Genomic DNA, 20,318 nt, shown 5'->3' on the forward strand with positions numbered 1-20,318 from the left:
TGGAGGCAAGCTATTCCATTGGTTTTGTGAGGTCCTCCATCATTGGCTTGGCACCTCACAAGCATCCCGCCATCAAAGAATTGGGATTCGGAGTGGGGGGGCAGTTGGGCAATAAACCTATATGCTTCTATGGTGGGAATTTGGGAGGGGGGGAATGACAGTTGAAGGAGTGCAAAGCAGTTTGGAACCAGTTCGTGCCAGGCATCTTCAAGGTCGTTCACACTGACTGTGGAATTTCACTAGCCCAAACACCTCAGCATTTCCCAAAACATCTTAGTAATGTACTGCAGCCAGCATTTTTAAATAAAAGTTCTTTTCATTGCAGATAAATGGAGTTGAGGGTTTTACTTTCCAAAGGGATCAGACTGGGCCAGGTCTGACATTAGGCAGAATCTGAGATTACATCGGTAGAGGACATCATCTCTACCGTGGGGACCATGCACATAATATCGGCTCTAGGGAGCAATCAGGAGGAGATTGAATGCTGGGGGGGGGGAGGCTTTGAAGAGGCCTCCTTCAGGACAGGATCTGTCTGAATGGACAGGGGAGGCAGAAAGATGTGGCAATCTGCTGAGATCCAGGTGGTCTCTGGACATCGGGCAAATGGAGGAATGCCAGGAGAAGCCCATGGTGATGACTTTCACTCATGGAAGCTGCGGCAGTTGCTGGCAGGAACAATGAGTGGAGCTGGAGGAACTGGAGGAGGAAGAAGAAGAGGGTGAAGAGTTAGACAAAGCTGACTGGATGATGGAGCAAGCCATCAAGTTCATGTAGGGGGCTTTCAAGAACCTAAAGGTGTGTGAACACCAGGCCCAGGCCATGCAACCTGTTGACCAGCCACCTCCAGCCGCAATGGAAGCCTGATTAATAACATCCACCACCACAGCCAGCACCTCAGCCAGTGCAATGGCAGCTGTGGCTATGGCTGGTCCAGCACCAGGAGCTGCCGCCTGTATCACCCCCTCTGCAGGGATAGCCCCAAGGAGGAGGACACCCACAAGACACAACAGCTGGGTGTGAAGTTTAACAGGAATCCCCTGTCAGTTTTGGAAGACAATTTTCTTTTTTGCTTCTTAACTGTCACATATTTTAGCTGGGGAAATTGGGAGGGGGCTGTTGTTTAAGCGGTAGAAAGTTAGCCATAACAATATTCCATATTCAAGGACTTTTGCCTGTGCCTGCTGGAGACTGCCTGAAGATTGTATCCAGTTGAGTGTGAAGAGTTGATTGGACAATGTGATGAACTTGTGGGTGTGGGGCAGGGCTGTGAACTGTCAACTGGGTGTGGAAAACCTGGAAATTTTCAGATTTGGGTTTTCCCAGATGTGCCAATATGATATCTCTAATAAATTAGAACTTTGAGGGACCTCAGGCCTCAGAGCTTTATTTGACATTGCCAGCAACTGGGGTTCTTCCTGCCCAGGTTTGGACCTACATGCAGGAGTATCATCTGGAGATAACCACTGAAAGTGCCAAGGTCAGATGTGTCACCAGGGATGATCACCCTCGGAGTGGGTCAGAGGGGAGTGGCTGAGTATACAGAAGAACTTTGTCACCTAGTGTCAGGTTTCCAACCGATGCCCTAATTAAATCATGAGCCTTGAGCCAAACTTCAAAAGGAATCCAGTTATTTATTAGGAGCTTCATGTCGGCATATTCTAATTGAAGCCAACTCTGACGTCACTTAATTTTCATCCCGGCTCTGACCCTGTTTCCCCCTCCCCCCAAGGTGTGTCATCAGTCACATTCTTCAATGAAGCAATTGTTTCACTGCAATCCTGTAATCAAAGGATGGGGGGAGGGAGGGGAACAGATGGGCAATAAACCTCTATGCTTCTATGGTGGGAATTTGGGAGGGGGGAATAACAGTTGAAGGAGTGCAAAGCAGTTTGGAACCAGTTCATGCCAGGAATCAATCAATCAATCAATCAATCAATCAATCAATCAACCATCCAACCAACCAATCAATCAATCACTAAAGATACATCAACGCCAATAACAGCAATAGACCTAATCTTGAGGTAGTTGGGGCCATCTAGATCTCCAGGGAGGCTCTTCCACAAGGCAGGGGATGCCAGAGGGAAGGGCTGCTTTCTGGTCCAACAGGATGGTATGGTTTCATAGAGGGGATGCTAAGAATGTCCCTGTGCTTTCCCTGCCCTGGGCCATGTTGGATGCCAAAAAGTTATTCACTTAACACATTTCCACTTTCTGATGAATTCTTCACACACATTTAACCAAGGTGTCAGGTTCCCCCCTTCCTATCCTTCAGCTCCAGTGTGGCAACACTGAAGCCTCAAAAATGGCCTCGGTCAGGTCAGCTTCAGGATTGAGAGAAGGACTATAGAGTTTGAAACAAATTAGAAAAGTTTTAAAGATGGTGGATTTTGTTAGGTTTACTCGCCTAGATCAGTTGAACAGGATTCATTGGTTTTATGTCTACAAAAGTTATGCTATCCTAATTTTACCTATTTATTGATTTATCTTTAAACTTGTAGATATTTTGCTGTATTTTCTCTTTCAATTTTCAGACTGGTCCCTGACCAAAATCGTCATCTGTTTTCCTCTGTTGTTTAATTCCACCTTTACAAACAAATAATGCCTTTTTTTTCAATGAAGAAAAAATATCTACTTTTTTTCAGAATTGAAATGTCCTAACAGTAGAACCCAAAGTCAAACTTTTGATAACTATAATGAATAAAAGTGATTTTGAAGGGTTTTGTTCTGGTTTGGAACTTTGTAAGAGAGAAGAATGTCATATGAATAAAAATAGCCACCCATCTCTTAACAAAGGCAAACCAGAATCAGCTGTATCCATATTGAGGATTAACATTTCAGACTTAAGCCAAAATTCTCTCTTGAGACTAGAATGTATGGAGAGTTTTTCTAAGGCATGTGTCAGGGAAATACTTTAAGAGCTGAGCAGCTGCCATGATGCTGTAATACTGTAATGTTGTAATAATGATGCAATGGTAGGAATGAGATGTTTGGGAGAAAGTTCTCCTGTCTCACTTCTTGTCTCATTTTCAGAGTTTCACCCCATTTGTGATTTCTCCCATTGGGCACCTGCCTGTTGACTCACTCAGAGTTTAGAGAGATGATGTCTATTCTTGTTTCCGTTATCCAAATCATAGTGATTTATTTATTCTCTTGGTGCTAAATCTCAAAAGACATTTTGGATTGCTTTCAGATATCGCACAAACACAGCCATAACAGGCTTCCACTTTGATATCACATCAACACCTTGTTGGCTAATATCTTTGCACTGGAAAATCTTGGGGGCATAAAAGGCTCAGGAGAACCTTCAAAACTTTTATGACAGGCAGGGGATGCAGATATGAAGGCTTGTACAGACTCTGTCAGGATTACAAAACCTTTGGAGCTTCTGTCTTGGAAGAGGGCTTTGGTCTCTTCCATCTCTTCCTATCACTGTGTCTTCAAAGGAAGGCTGGAGACTCCATCAGGAACACAAGTCATGTTGCTGCTTCTCCTGCTTCTGCTGCCCCAGGAAGTTCTGGCAAGTCTCAGAGCCAAATGTCTCCTGACTCTGAAGAGGGACGAGGTGCATCCAGAGAACTATTACAAGCCAGGAGAGTTTCTCATTGGTGGCATCGTCTCTGCAACGAGGATGAAATTTCTACCATTAAGCTTCAACAAATCTCCTTTGACTCAAATTTCTCTGTACGTCAAATTTTATGTACAGAATTAGAGCCTCTCCATTCCACCCTAAGTTCTAAAGTTTCAGCTGCCTCTCTTACAATGAATCATCTCTTTGATCGGCTAGTTTTTCTCTCTTTCTATCTTGTTTCATTCTTGGCTCATTCTTTACAGCTGATGAACCTGATTTGAAATTCTCACGTAAATAATCAGTTGATATCTTCTTCTTTTTGACTTCGAAGAAGAAGCATTTGCTTTTCTTGACATTCTCTCAGCAGAGTTTGACTGTGGATGGATGGAGAAGAGAGGATAGTTCTTCTCTTCTACCACTCTCATGCCCAATAAGATCATCAGGATGGGTAGAAAATGTAGAAATGTTGACTTTTTTGTCTGAAGTAAAGATGATAAAAGCTTGACAATTCTATTCTGTACCACCAATTAAATGAATGGATCCCAGTTCAGAATTGACTTTTCTTAAATGTGTGAATCTCATTTGAGTGGATGCCAGCATCCCAATCATACAATGAGTTATTTGTCAGCTAAGTCTCTATGGCTAAGCTAAGTTTAGATATAGGCCATCTAAACAGCTCCAAAAATTTAGCACTTACTGCATTTGATAAAGTGATATTTGCTCATTTTATGTGTCATTATGGGTATATCTGTCTGTATGTGTCCTTCAATGATTCTATATTTCATGTGGAATAATAGGTGACACTTCCAATTACTAATTATTGGAGAAGATAAATAGGCAAATGGATAGAAATAAATTGAAAACCAGTCTGAAATCTTAATACACCAGCAAGAATAAGGACAATATGTAGAATAAGCCAAAACTGAATTTGAAACTGAATTATGTAGAAATGGTGAACATGTAACAACAAACATGTATTAAGGATTTGAAACAGAAGATGAACAGTCTCAATTTGCATGACTAAATGTAGTTCAAACTTGGATATTAAATAGAGATGCAGAGAATTTGGGTAACTGGCGTTCGGTTTATATTCTGTCATAAGTTAAGTTTGTTTGGTTTTTTTGAAATAAAATGATGTATTCTTGGTATAGGACATCAGATAAATTATCAAAGATGTGTAAACACATTTCAAAGCAAAGCAAGAATTGTGAAAAGAATGGGGAGACATTTTATCATGCAGGGTAGACATGTGGGAAAGCTCAGAAATTTTATATCAAATTAACACAACAATGCAAAGAATTAGAAAGGCTAAAAATTGTGAAGAAACCAGAATTCTTTTTTAATGGGACTTCTGAGCAAAGAATTACAGTATTTTTTGCAGTATAAAATGCTCTGGAATTTAAGACACACCTAACTTTTAGGCAGGAAAACAATCTGCAATCCTTGCCACCTGGAACGGGCCAAAAATGGGATGCACTAAGGTAAAAAATGAGGCTCATGGAGGACAAAAATGGGGCACACAGAGGTGGCGAGAGGCAGCTGTGGTGATGGGTTGCGACAGTGGCGATGGGCAGTGGTGATCCCCACAACCTGGAACAGCTGATCGGCAGTATTCTGGGAGGCTGATCCAACAGCCAGTCAGCTGCTCGTGCTGAATCAGGGTATGCTGAAGCTGACCAGGCTGTTTTCTGTTTGCTGCAAGGAGGCAAATTGCTGGGAGGCAGAGGATGAAGTGTGGGGGCCAGTGTGTGGGTGAGGCTTCAGCAACATTTGCATTCTTTTTCTTTTTTTTTTAATTTTTTGGACTTTGTTCCTTTCTCTATTTTTTCATTCCTTTTTAATTTTGATTAATATTTCATTTTCTTAAACAATTCTTTATAAATATAAATTTAATAAAGAATTAGAGGAAACTAACAATTACTAGACTAACTCAGAAATAATATGCATTCGGTATCCAAAAATAAAAAGAAAAATGGAAAGTATCCCAGGAGTTCTATTCCATAGGTGAGATTTTTTTGGTTGGGTGGGATGGGGGATTTTAAAATGACTCCAAACCTCTGAGCCTTAGGTGGATTAAAAATACAATTGTTAAATTTACCAGTTAAATAAAATGTTGCTTCCACTGATTATGTCCTGATACATTCATACTTTCAGGAGACCAGGAACAGAGTACTGGAAAATGCTATCCTTTCTTTTCGCAATCCAAGCGATCGACAAGAATCCCAACGTTTTGTTCAATGACACCCTGGGATACAACGTCTATGACAATTATTTCATACCACAAATGACCTCAGAGGCTTTGCTGGACCTGCTTTCGGAGGGGGAGGCCAATGTTCCCAACTACAGCTGTGAAAGGCAGAGAAACACCGTGGCTGTTCTCGAAGCAGCTGGTACTGACATCTCCATCCAGATTTCAACCATGTTGGGAACCTACAAAATCCCACAGGTGTGTTTTTGTTGGGAAGACCAGTTTTAGACATGCAACTTACAGCCAGACATCCTCTCTTCTAAATGAAGAACAAAGTTCTATTATAGGAATTGCATGAAGTAAGGATGAAGGTTCTATCAAATGGTAGAGAAGGATCCCAGCAGACAATCCTCTCTCAGGTGCAATCATAATGCAGACTGTGCATCTCTGTTCAGTACAGCCCCTTCTGTTCCTTCTTCACAATCATGTCAACATTCATAGTCCATGAGAGGTTCTCTGAGATATAAATGCCCAGAAATTTAAAACTACCTACCCTCTCCATCTCCTCACCATTTATGTACAATGGTAAATGTACATCACTCTTCCTACTGAAGTCAATTATATGTTCTTTAGTTTTTTTGATGTTAAGTATAAGATTATTTTCTTTACACCACAATGTCATCCCTTGTACTTCCTTTCTATAAGCTGACTCATTGTTCTTATTAAGGAGCCCCACCACTGTCGTCTCATCTATTTTGTTTTGCTATTTAAGTGGGAAGAGAGGCAATGTAAACAGAATGATCAGGAGTTGAACAATTCCTCCATTTGGGCTGGATATTGTTTTTATGATCTCTCTGAAAAAATAAATAAAGTTAACTTTTCTTTCAATTTCAGATCAGTCACGGTTTTGACTCCCAGGTTGTGAGTGATGAAAATCCTTTCTTATACCCAATGTTCCCAGCTGAAGGAGCCCATTACCCAGGGATGGTGAAACTGGTCCTCCATTTTAGGTGGACTTTGGTGGGTCTCCTTGCTCCAGACACTGAGAATGGACAACAGTTCATGAGGACGATGACTTCCCTGCTGGTCAGGAATGGCATTTGCCCAGTTTTATCACAAACCTTTTCTCCGGCTACACAGGAAGCGAAGATAGAGTGGCATTTATTCCTCAGTTGGAGAAAGATCAATGTCTTTATTTTTGGTGCAGACTTCAGTTCATTCAGTGTAGGAATTTTGCTTCTGAATATGATATTTGAAAGGCTTATGGAACCTCCTAGAGGAAAAGTCCTGCTATTCACAATCCGCTGGGACTTCACTGTTTATTTGTCAAAACGATCTTTTCCAGTCGAATACTTCCATAGCATATTTTCCTTTCCTATGCAGAAAAATAAATTTGCAAAGTATGGTAGGCCTTTGAATCTTTATTCTTTTATGAGATACTATGTAGAGACATCCTTCCTGTGTTCCTACACCAACGATGCCTTTTCGGTGAAAGTCTGGAGACGGTGCAGGCAGAGAGAAGACCTGAAAACTCTCAAGGAAGAGGAGATGGATCCAATCCTGACTCGGGACAGCTATTTAATTTACAACACAATCTGGGCTGTGGCAAGGGCCTTAAATGCAGTTTATTTATCCAGATCCAGGAACACATTTAAAACTGGCAAAAACGTGAAAACTCCAAAGCTGAAGGCATGGCAGGTACTTATTTTCTATTGCAAAGCTCTCCACCACATCTGAGAATCTATGTTACAATTGTAAGAACCTGACAATAATTATACTGTATTCTGAATATAAATATTACATTAAATTCCAATTTTCCATCACTCTCCTTTCTGCAATTCATTTTACCCTGCTCATTTCTTTTCCAATTTCTTTTTACAAAATTCTTGGTAAAAATATTTTTCCTTCACCTCTTTCCTCTTTGACACTTTTTTTTTACAAACAGGACCATTACCACGTCATACACTAAAAAGTGTGTTGTGTATATTAAGCTCTTTAACATCTCCGATCCTCTCACTTCCTCGGCTTTCTCCAGAGTGGGTCTTATTCTTTGACTAAGAATCAGTGCTGGGATTCAAAAATTATTACTACTGGTTCTGTGGACGTGGCTTGATGGGCATGGCATGGCTTGGTGGGGGTGGCAAGGGAAGGATACTGCAAAATCCCCATTTCCTCCTGATCAGCTGGGACTCGGGAGGCAGAGAATAGATGTGGGCGGGGCCAGTCAGAGGTATTTACTGGTTCTCTGAACTACTCAAAATTTTTGCTACCGGTTCTGCAGAACTGCTCATAACCTGCCAAATGCCACCTCTGCTAAGAATCCCTTTGATTTTCCTTCTCTGGCTCAAAACTCCCAGTAGAAGACTCTTTGGGCCAAGAAGCTAAGCAGGCTAAGGTCAGGTGAGAAGATGAAGGGTTGGGCTGGGAAAAGTCTGGAAGCAATAAGAGTGAAGAATATTCCACAAAATATTCCAAAGATGTTCCGTAAAATTGAAGGAGGTGACCTTAACTGGTACCAGAGATCATCTATCACCATGAAGTTATTGGGGCCTCTGCTCCATGGCAAGTTGCCCACCTGTCACCTCAATGCAGAGTTTCATAATCACAACTTACTAGTAGAGCAAACGTTCCACAGTCATCCTCAAACTCAGCAAAAAAAAATTCTCTTTCTAGCTGTCAATTGACCTGTAAACCAGTTTTTTTATAACATTGTTTTTGTGTGGGGCATCTGATTTCATTTTGGCTTTATTGGCAAAATTCCTTCAGTGTTGTTGAGCACAACTTCCATTTTCTTTAGGGTTTTAATTTTGGACCTCAATACTTCATACTGCATCTATCCTTTGCTTTGGTTACTTCCCATTGGTTTTCCAAACTTTGCAGTGAGAACTACAAATGGAAGAGATAAAGGACATCCTTCACTCTCCTTATTTTGCATGTTGTTCTTGGTCCTTCTAACAAGATTTTTATTCCATTTTCCTCATATAGATCTGTGAGATTTAAAAAAACAGCCAACCTCATAAAAAGTAAAACGGAGACCATGAACAAGTAAAAAATAGTTTTATTATACATACATAGATACATACATACATATATACACATATATACATATATATACATATCTATTTTCTTACTTCTTCGTAGGGTTTATTTGTCTTTACGTAGGGAAAATCTGGCTAGAGGAAAAACATATATACATATATATACACACACACATACATACGTGTGTGTGTGTGTGTGTGTGTGTGTGTGTGATAAGGTTTTGCAAAAGGGTTCTCCAGTGAAAGAGAGAGAACGTCTTACAGCTCCGAATACATGGTTTAAATCAGGGGTGAAATCTAAAATTTTTTGCTACCGGTTCTGTGGGCGTGGTTTAATTAGTGGGTGGGGCTTGGTGGTAAGGTGACTGGGTGGGCGTGGCCAAGTCAATGTCACTTCTTTGCCCTTTTTTAACCTACAAAACACAACACAACACAACTGGCTCACCCACAATGTAAAAGCAGCTGTGCTAGACTCAAAATGGCCCCGCAACAAGCAGGAACCTCACACAGCCACAAAAAGCCCAAAAAACCAACTTTCACACTTTACACACACAAAATTCCACATACAGCTTTGTGAGATTTTGTGTGTTTGTGTAGTTAGAGTGAAACACTACAGAAACACACTAAATCTCAGAAAGCTGTACAAATATTATTTTATTTTAATTTATTTTTATTTTTATATAAAAGCAGCTAAATTTAAAACTTCCTAAACTTTAAATGGCTAGGTCTAAAAAAAAGAACAACTAAAAAAAAAAACCAATGAACTATTTTTTTTAAAGCTCCCAAAGGGGAAAAAAACTTACGCAATAGAACAGGGGTCTCCAACCTTGGCAACTTTAAGACTTGTGGACTTCAACTCCCAGAATGCCTCAGCCAGCTTTGCTGGGAGTTGAAGTCCACAAATCTAGGCTGGAAGGCAAGCAGGCAGAAAGAGTTGCACACCGATGAGCTTGATTGCAGGCAGGGAGATTCAGTTGCTTCTTGATGCATGGATTGCAATCGTCATGCGATCAGCAGCTAAGGTAAGCAAGTTGGAGGCTGGGGGGGGGGGGAGAAAAAAAGAAACTTTTTTTCTTTTACATGGCTCTGGCGATCCAAGCTGAGTTGCCTGATTGTGGGATGTCACAGCTTGGCTGGTCAGAGCCGTTTAAAAGGAAAAAAAGGCTCTGATGATTGCGGGGCTCAGCTGGGCATTGGGGGGCAGGGATTTATGCTACCGGTTCTCCGAACTGCCCGCCGCCATTGCTATCTACTTGCCCGAGCCAGTCCAAACCGGGAGCATTTCACCCCTGGTTTAAATACATTTTCAGCCAATTAGCAAAACAATTGAAATGCTCACGCTTATCATTGTTTTTCGGATGTTACATAACATTTTGGCTTTCTCAGCAACATTTGTGCCAACTTACAATTTCCTTTTGGAGGGGCAATTCCCCTCCAAAAATACCTTTTCAATATAACTAAGACAATTAATTGGAACAGGGTATCTTCCTTCCTTCTAATTTAGCTTAGGTCAGCCTGACCCAACTCAGAATGCACTAAAACATTATTTCCTCAGAAAAGACGTCAAACATACTGTACATACATACTTCCCCTTTCTAAGTGTCTTACTCAGCTAAATAGCTTAGGGTTAACTCAGGTTATATGAAGGGTAAATATGGAATCACTTAGACTATATTCTTTACAGGAATAATTCCATTTCTCTCAAGATCCTTCATGCCAGATGAGATGGAGGAGTCTTACCAAAGAACTTTCTGTGTCTATATAACATTGCCCATTTTCTCTTCCATTCCAGTTTCATTCTTTCCTTCGAACTGCTGAGTTTTACAATAATTCCATCAATGGGGTATATTTGGATGAGAATGGAAAGCTGGTAGCAGACCTGGAAATTGGGAACACAATGATTTTCCCCAATTACTCTGCTACCACAGTGACACTTGGGAGGCTAGAAAGAGTGGGATCCTTGGATTTCAAGTTCATGATGAACCAGAATGCTATTGCAAAGATGGAGATGCTGAACAAGGTGGGGAAAAGACTTTATTCTGTTTTTTCTGAGGGTCTTTCCAAGTTGATTGCAGAATTGGAGCAGGGAAAAACTTGGGATGTCATCTCAGTTCTCCCAGAGAGGAAACATCTACCCATTAGATGTTCAGGTGTCTATGAGAAAAATCTCCCTAACTATTCCAGTTAACTGTTCATCAAACTTCTGCAAGGAAGCTGGATTGATATCATGGGACAAAGTGATTGATTTTGTCAAAACAAAAATCCATTCTAGTTTCTTTTCAGTAGGTACATTGGGAATTTAATCTAAAATTGTAGTGGGAGAAAAATTAGAAGAGAAGGTAAATAGACAAACAGCAAGCAACCACCTCAATTTGAGGAGCTCTTAGTTTCTTGTAGTCTTCAAATTTAGGAAAGCTAAACCTTGAATTGGAGATCGCCAAACTTTTCCTTTAATGTATTTTAGGAAATAAAATAATTCATTTAATGGAGGTTATTTTCCCCCTCTTGCTGGCCAGCCCCAGCCTCCTTCCAGGTGTGTGGAAAGCTGTCCTCCTGGATTCATGAAGGTGGCTCAGGATGGGAAGCCCATCTGCTGCTACAATTGTCGTCCTTGTGCAGAAGGAACCATCTCCACCATGGAAGGTGGGTGACAGCAGGAGAACGGGAGAGACTTTGAGGAGGATCATAAATCCTGAGATTCTCCATGAACATGCATTTTGGAAGGCGTGATGGGAGTGGATCCCACCTCTTGGAGTCTTGATCAAGATGTACATTTACGTCATAGTGAATTATAAGAAACTATCCTGGAGATTAATCTGGTATATATGTCAAGCAAACAGTTATACAGATCATGGATGACGATATGGGATAAGTGAGGGTTGAGGGCTGTGAGAGAGATGGCATCTTTTGCTCTTCATCTTTTACAACACATCTTCCATGTTTCAAATTACTATTTACTTCATTGCTCTGAATAGTGAGAGTTTCCGTATTCCAGAATATAATGATGGAACTTTGATTGGATTTTTATAGGAGGATTGATCAGATTCTTGCAAGTGTCCATGTCTCATGACTATTTTGGACAGCCACAGTTTCAGGTTGTAGCTATTTGCCTTTAATCAAAAGATTAAAGAGATTTAGCAGTGAAAAGATAAAATGGTGGAACTGCCTTTCTTCTTCCCTTATTCGCTCTCAACAAGTTCACTGATAAAATGGTAACAGTAAAAAACAAAGAATATTAAGATGTTATAGCTGGAGGGAAATGAAGAAATATATTGACTTCACCTACACACAATCATTCACACCAAAAACAAGTTTACCCAAACAATGAATTTTATTAAAGGACATGTTAAAAGGAGACCCTACTCTTGCTCTTTTTCAGATGCAGACAAATGTACCAAATGTCCAGAAGATCAACATCCAAACACCTATCGAGTTCACTGTATCCCCAAGATTAAAAGTTATCTTTCTTATAAGGAAAATCTGGGGATTATCCTGACTTCCATTGCCTTGTTCCTCTCTTTAACCACAGGCTTTGGCTTGGGGAACTTCATTAAATTCATGGAAACACCAATTGTCAAAGCCAACAACCGGGACCTCTCCTACATCCTCCTGGTCTCCCTCCTACTTTCCATTTTGACTTCCTTCCTGTTCATTGGCCGGCCAAGGAAGGTGACCTGCCTCCTCAGACAAACAGCATTCAGCATTGTCTTCTCAATTGCCATTTCTTCAATCTTGGCCAAAACCATCACAGTGGTGTTAGCCTTCTTGGCCACAAAACCAGGGAATAAAGTGCAGAGATGGTTGGGGAAGAGCTTGGCCAACTCCATTGTCTTTTCTTGTTCTGGCCTTCAAGTTGTCATCTGCAGCATCTGGTTGAGCACTTTCCCCCCATTCCCTGACTCTGACATGAACTCCCAACTGAGAGAAATCATCCTACAGTGCAATGAAGGTTCTGTCGCCATGTTTTATGTTGGCCTTGGGTACATGGGCTTCCTGTCTGCTGTCTGCTTCACGGTGGCTTTTCTGGCCAGGAATCTCCCTGGGGCCTTCAACGAAGCCAAGCTTATCTCCTTCAGCATGCTGGTCTTCTGCAGTGTTTGGGTGTCCTTTGTGCCTGCCTACCTGAGCACCAAAGGGAAGTACACGGTGGCTGTTCAGGTCTTCTCCATCTTGGTCTCCAGTGCTGGTCTGTTGGGCTGCATCTTCTTCCCTAAATGCTACATTATTATTTTTAGGCCAGATCTGAATACCAAAGAACATTTGATGTCAAAATAAAATACAAAAAATGACTTTTACAAATCTATTGTTTTTCAAAAATGTCATTTAGTAGGCTTGATTAACAGGTTTTGATAATTTAATGTATGTATGTATGTATATATGTATGTGTAATTTACATGCTGCCCATCTTGGCTAGGGATGACTCTAGTCAAGTTATATTCAAGTCAATAGAAAATAAAAGATTAAAATAATAAATAGTAGCACTAACATTGGTTTAAAATTGACAGGTATGGGAAGGAAGGGAGCAAGATCAAGGGTGAAATCCAGCAGCTTCTGACAGGTTATGGAGAACCTGTAGTGGAAATTTTGAGTAGTTTGGAGAATACTACCTCTGGTTGGCCCCAGACTGGGGTGGGAATGGAGATTTGTCTGTTTCCTTCCCCCAGGAGGGAATGGAGACTTCCTCTGGAGTGGGGAGGGAATGGGTATTTTGCAGTAATCTTCCCCTGGAGTGGGGTGGGAATGGAGATTTTGCAGTATCCTTCCCCTGCCATGCCCACCAAGCCACGCCCACAGAACCAGTAATAAAAAATTTTGAAACTCACGACTGCTGTGTGTGTTTTCTGGATTTAATTTCTGCAACAAACTCTGACAACTTTAGAGAAATGATCTATTGGGATCCTAATATTAAATCAATATATTTCCTCTGTGATCAGAATCCAGCTATTATATATAATATGCTGCTTTTTTGGAGGAAATTAGTTCAGTTGAGCTTCTCTTATGTGGTCTGATTGTGGTATATTCAGGGATGATTTTAAAAATACTATTTTTATTCTTAATGCTTATTCTATTTTACTTATTTATTTATTTATTTATTTATTTATTTATTTATTTATTTTTAAATCTACTTTTTTCAGATCAGTAATAAAATTGCTTCGGATGATCTGAGTGATAAAAGTCAATTCCCTTCTTCCCATTTGATGCTTCCCAAAGAAAGGGTCCGATACCCAGGAATTGTCCAACTGCTCCTCCATTTTGGATGGACCCTGATTGGTCTCTTTGCTTCGGACACAGAGAAGGGAGAGAATTTCATGAGGACTTTTACTCCTATGCTTGTCAGGAATAGAATTTGTGTTGTTATATCACAACAATTCTCAGAGACTGGAAATACAGGAGCCCTCAGGGATGCCCATCTTTAAGTGGAAACAAGTCAAATGTCTATGTTCACTTCATAGGATTTGATTCCATTTTTGACAGAATTCTTCCTTTCCATTTAATGCTCAGGCATTTGCCAGGACCCATTGAAGGGAAAGTCGGGATCATGACAACGCTTGGAGTGTATGTAATGAAAAAGCAGATGCTTCTCAAGTATGTCCATAGTATTTGGACCTTTTCTCTTCAGTGGAAAAAGAGTTGGAACAATGATGATGCCTATAAAATATATTTCTTTGTGGAACGTGAATTTCAAGCTGAGTATTTTCACTGTTCTATTTCAAAGCACATATTTTCTATCAAAGGCCGGAGAAGATGCACCCAGAAAGTACCATTGGAGACAAAAGAGGAAAAGAATAGGATGTGGATCCCAAATGAGGGCTATACTTACAGTGTCCTTAAGATTCTGGCCCATGCCTTAAAAGCTGCATCCAAACCCCAGAGGAGAAGGGAGAAGGGAGAAGAGAGGCTGGGGACTCCAAGGCTGCAACCGTGGAAGGTATGGGGTCCCATCAAGGATCCATCAAACTAAATTCCTTTTCAGGGTCTTTGGGGCTCTCAGAGCTTGTTTGTTTAACATCTTAAGCTTCTGAACAACATCTGATACTTATTGGAAGAGCATTGCATCTTCCCTTCTACAACCATTTTCTATATTCAAAAAAATGTTCCTAGACTCCATCTGATTTTCAGCTCCTGTAAACTGAAATGGCTCTTTTCCTTGTCTTTCCTCAAGGCTAAAAGAGGCTCCTCTGATCTCTTCCTTGCCTTCTTTGTCCTTGCCTAAAGCTGATGAATATATATGTGTGTGTGTGTTTGTGTGTGTGTGTGTGTGTTTGTGTGTGTGTACATATATATATATATATACATACATATATGTGTGTATATATATATATGTCTTAACTTTTCGCGGGTGTGTATATGCAAAAAATTAAAATCTTGGGTGTTTTCCCGCGTCATGTTAAATAAGTTAGTTAAAATGTTTAAAATTCTGGTTAAAATCCCAGCTTAAAATCTTCCAAAAATCCTTACAGAGCACTCTGCAAGGTCCTTTAAAACCTTGGCTAAAATCCTACCAGTATCTTAAAAGTTTTTCTTTCTAGCAAGATTTCGACAGGCTCACAACCCTGTCATCTTCAGGCTCTTGTTTAGCTTAGAAGCAATGGGTGTGTTGCGAGGTCGGAGCTGTCGCTTTTGTATGTTTGCTGTTGCTGACGTATGCTGGTTAGCCTGTAACTCTGTGTCCTGATTGGAGGACAGCAGTTTTTCTTCCTGCTTCCTCATCCTGGCTGTTTGGCTACGTGTTACAGGCCCAGCTTTCTCAGGTTCTCTATTATTATCTGTCTTCTGTAGAGGGGAAAGGATTCTGGTAGGCATCCCTGCACCCTTGATTGTTAGTTGAGATCTCAGCCTGTCTTTTGGCTCGATCCTCTCTCTCTCCCTATTGCTAGCCACCCTCTGCAAAGAGGGAAAAATTCTGGCAGGCCTTACAACAACACATGAAGGCCATGGGACACAATATTGATTTTAACAAAACCAGAAGAGTGGCGAAAGAGAAACATCTCAACAAAAGAATAATCAGAGAGGCCATTGAAATTGAAAAGAGGCCACAGAATATGAACAGACGAGACGGCGCCTCTAGGTTATCAAGTATTTGGGGACCTGCACTGAGAGAAACTCGAGTGTTAACATCAGAAGAGAGGCAGAGATTCCAACAAGTAACCAGTGGTGGATTTTGTCTTCGCTGAGCACATTGTCTGCAATTATGTCCATGAGCTCTAACCTGGGCCTGACAAAGAAAATAATGTTCTTGACATCAGCCGGTGGAAGGTGACCCCCTTTGAGGGTGAACATTTTCTCCACCTCATGTTCCTTCAGAAGAGAATATTGCGCAATCAATCCAAAGGGCCCAGTAAGATACTTGTTGAGTCCTCGCAGATACAACGCCAGCGAAGCCTGCTTGTTGCTGCCCTCCCACGATTGGCTAAGACAGGCTAGGCTGCCAAGCGGGAAAAGCGTGCCTCCATGATTGGATGTTCTGTCTGACAGCTTGCTATTTAAGCAGCTGTCAGGCGGCTTGTTGTTCGTTCTGAGGCACCCGTTGTGCCAGGTGTTATGTTAGCTGTTGCATTAATAAAAGTTTGTTAGCCTAGCCTTTGTGTCCATGTCTTTGTTCTACATATAGAGCAATACTCATCCCACACAATGGCCTTGAACTGGCACATTTGTCAAGGAAGGTGCGCAGCTCCCTCCGCCCGGCTTCCCACAGTGCCGTCAATTAACTAGACCCCCATTCATCACATCATGAAGCATTTTGTTAATTCTTTGCTGAAAACAAGTTCTACCACCAGCATTCACACAATCCATTAAGGAAGTGGGATATTTAGGAATTAGTTCAGAGGACCCAAGAAAGAGATGCAGGGAAGGATCAGATAAAATGGGGGGGGGAGGATGAAGCAGCAGCTGTGTTACAGGGAGAGAAACAAACTCAGAAAAAGTCCTCCCAAATGTTTAGACTGGAAAAAGAGATGATGAAAGATTTGTATTTTCATACTTCCAAGATTCTGTTAATATTGTCTTGCAGTAAAATAGAATTAGTTCATCTAGTCATTTTCCTTTCTTAGCCTTGCAACTTTCTTCTTAAGAAATCCTTGTTTTCTGGTCATCACCCTCTTGTTTTCTAAGAGTTTATGAATGCTCTTGTTATTTGGGGTTTTTCTTCAATTGATTTATGACCTTTCCTAAAATGTTTGTTGTAATTGACAATTTTTGCCAATTATATCTTCTCACTATACTTTTTGTCAATATATTGTATGATTGAGAATTATTACTGAACATTTGTTCTTGAGTTTTAAAGATAGTGGCCACATGCCAACTCACAATATTTGCAAGTTAAACAACCATAGAAGAAAGATTCAAATGTAAAAAGAGATAACAAAACAAGATTTCTGCTTTTAAAGTTCCTGGATGTTTCCATTCTAGTTCCATCCATTTCTAAAGAAGAAGGAATTGTTCAATCTTTCCCTGCTGAAAGTGTACTTGGATCAAAATGGAGACGTAGCAGCAGATCTGAAGATCTTGAGTAGGGTGGTCCTCCCCAAGGGGGATCCCATTGACAAGGAATTGGGGAGTTTCGAAAGGCAGCGACTGATAATCAACCAAGATGTTTTGTCACAGCTAAAGTTGCTCAACCAGGTGGGGAAAATAGTGATGTGTTTTTTTCATTTTCCCAAAGAATTAGGACCCTTTTCAAGTGGGCTAAACCTAGTCAAAATGGGGGATAACCTTCACTGAGAATTGAATGTGTGGAGTAAAACTTTTATAATTTTCTTAGAAAATAGAGAGGCTTCTCTTCTATTGACCAAGGTATCCTTTTGATGCTATAATGCTGAATACTGTTGTAAGCTGATTCAGCTATATCCAAAATGAGATTTGGAATGATTATTATTTAGGACAATAATCATTGCCATTTCATGTCTCTTCTTTATCACCATAAAACCGGTGACAGAGGGCCTCATATACTGAGGATTTTGATATTAATAGCTTCAGGTACACTAATTTCTTGTCTTCAAATATCAAAGTTGAAGGCAATTCTGTAGACCAGAGCCTGAGTTCAGCTTTGGTCTCAATCTGATAAAATGGAATCAAGACTGGATGGAAGTCCTCTTGGTCCCAATGGGAAATAAGCTTCACCTTGACCTGGTTGGAGTCAGGGGACTCCCAAAATTGCAGGCCTAAGAATCTACAATATTTTTAATCAGCTGAGACCATAGTTATACATGTCTCTCTTTAACCCTACTAGGATAGTAGAATTTAGGAAGGAGGTCCAAGACATTCAGTTCACGCGAAATAATAATGCCTGGTCTGATGTGAGCTTATTTATTCATTGATTGATTCAATTTATTTGCTCTCCCATCTCACACAATAATGGTCTGAAAACTGAAGTACAGAAATATGACTTTGACGCAAAAAAAATCCTGATATCAGAAGTAATAAGGGACAATTTCAAGGGAAATATTACTTAGGTTTTAGCATTGGAAGTAATCAGAGATTTCATATTTTTCTATCTGAAGCCCAGAGACTACTTTGCTAATGTTCCTATCTACCTCCATGTTACATAGATGGTGAGTGTAACATCTTTCCTTTGTCATTTTTTCTTTCTCTTCTCAGTCTCTGCCTCAGTCCAAATGTGTGGAAAAATGTCAGCCTGGATTTGTGAAGAAGGCTCGAGAAGGAGAGCCATTTTGCTGCTATGACTGCGTTCCTTGTCCAGAGGGGACCATCTCCACTCAGGAAGGTCAGTGGCACCATAGGGAAACCTTCTGAATTCATCCATCAAGTGGATATTTCCTTCCCACCTTTTCTTATCTTTCCAATTTGTGTTGTTGTTAAATATTGAGATAAAAACTGTTATAACACCAACAAAAAAAAGGAATGTATTTGTAGTTCTGAAAAGAAAAAGATACTAACATAGAGTGCTGGGATTAAAAGGAAGAGAAAGGAGGGGGAGAAGGAGAACTAATAAAAGACCAATCTACAAATAGATACCAATGTTGAATTCATTCTAAATTTAAAATTGTTGCCAAATTTAGAAAGGATGGAAATATATCGCTTCATCTTCTCATTTTTATTGGGTAAAAAGCCTTGGCAGATAACAAACTCAGTTCCCCTTCTGGAATTCCTTCATTAATTAATCTTCCTTAAGATCTCTTTCTTTTCAAGTTTATATGGTTGTCTATTTCACACATAGTGACTTTTGGTGGCACACGATTAAATCACAAATTAAAAATTTAAACACTGAGAACTAAATGCTAAGAAAGCAAGAGAGGAATCGATCAAGATGCTACCTACCATGCAACCAGCACACAGGGCTCTGTTGTCAGGGGATCTCCAGGACTATTGGAAAATATCACATTTTAAGGGATTTGTAGAGACCCTCATAATCTGGAGATACTCTCAATTTCAGGATAGTTAATGATTTTTTACTAAAAAGGTCTGTTCAATCTCCCCTGAAGTAGGCAGTGTTGCAACCCTTCTCAAGAGGAATTCCATGGATCCAACCATGTTAGACAACTTTTATCCTGTGTCCAAACTTTTTAGAGCAGTTTATTGAGATCATGGTTGGTGGGTCACTCATCATTAACGGAGTGTAAACATTCTTGGGGTAAACACATGTCCATCACCTCACAAAAGATTAAAAAAAATTAAATAATATAATAAATCAATAAAAACAAAGAACTCATGATAAAATCAGTGAGAGATAAGAATCTGGTGGGTTAGCTCAGAGAAGGGAGTTTGTAGCACCAGATATTTCTTCTTACAATTTTATTTTGTTGTTGTTCTTGTTTTTTTTTTTTTAATAGTTGTACTGTATATATTGGGGAATTTTTTTGCTGGAATGTATTTATATACAATACAATTTAATGAGGTTTTCCTGTCTCTCAGTATCAAATCTCATCTAAAGGTTTTCTTGAAATTTCAAAGATTATGAAAGAAATGTTACTTTGTTTTCTCAGATACTGAAAAATGCATCAAATGTGTAGATGAACAATATCCAACTAAGAACAGAGTCCGGTGTATCCCAAAAAGAATAATCTTCCTGTCTTATGAAGAACATCTGGGTATAATCCTTGTCTTCTTTGCTCTACTCTTGTTCCTAACCACAAGCCTTGTTTTAATCATATTCCTTAAATATTTAGAAACTCCCATTGTCAAAGCCAACAACCGAGACCTCTCCTTCATCCTCCTGATCTCCCTCCTGCTCTGTTTTTTGTCCTCCTTTCTCTTCATCGGCCAGCCAAGGAAAGCCACCTGTCTTCTCCGACAAACGGTGTTCAGCATTGTCTTCTCAGTAGCTGTGTCTTCTGTGTTGTCCAAAACAGTCACGGTGGTGCTGGCCTTCCTGGCCTCAAAACCAGGAAACAGGGTGAGAAGATGGTTGGGGAAGAGCTTGACCAACTCCATCATCCTTTCTTGTTCTAGTGTTCAAATTTTCATCTGTGTCATATGGCTGGGAGTTTCTCCCCCATTCCCTGATTCCGACATGCACTCCCAGCCTGGAGAGATCATCCTTCAATGCAATGAAGGTTCTGTTACC

This window comes from Pantherophis guttatus, chromosome 2 (genome assembly GCF_059756535.1).
Source record: "Pantherophis guttatus breed Tessera chromosome 2, ASM5975653v1, whole genome shotgun sequence".
NCBI classification, from domain to species: domain Eukaryota; kingdom Metazoa; phylum Chordata; class Lepidosauria; order Squamata; family Colubridae; genus Pantherophis; species Pantherophis guttatus.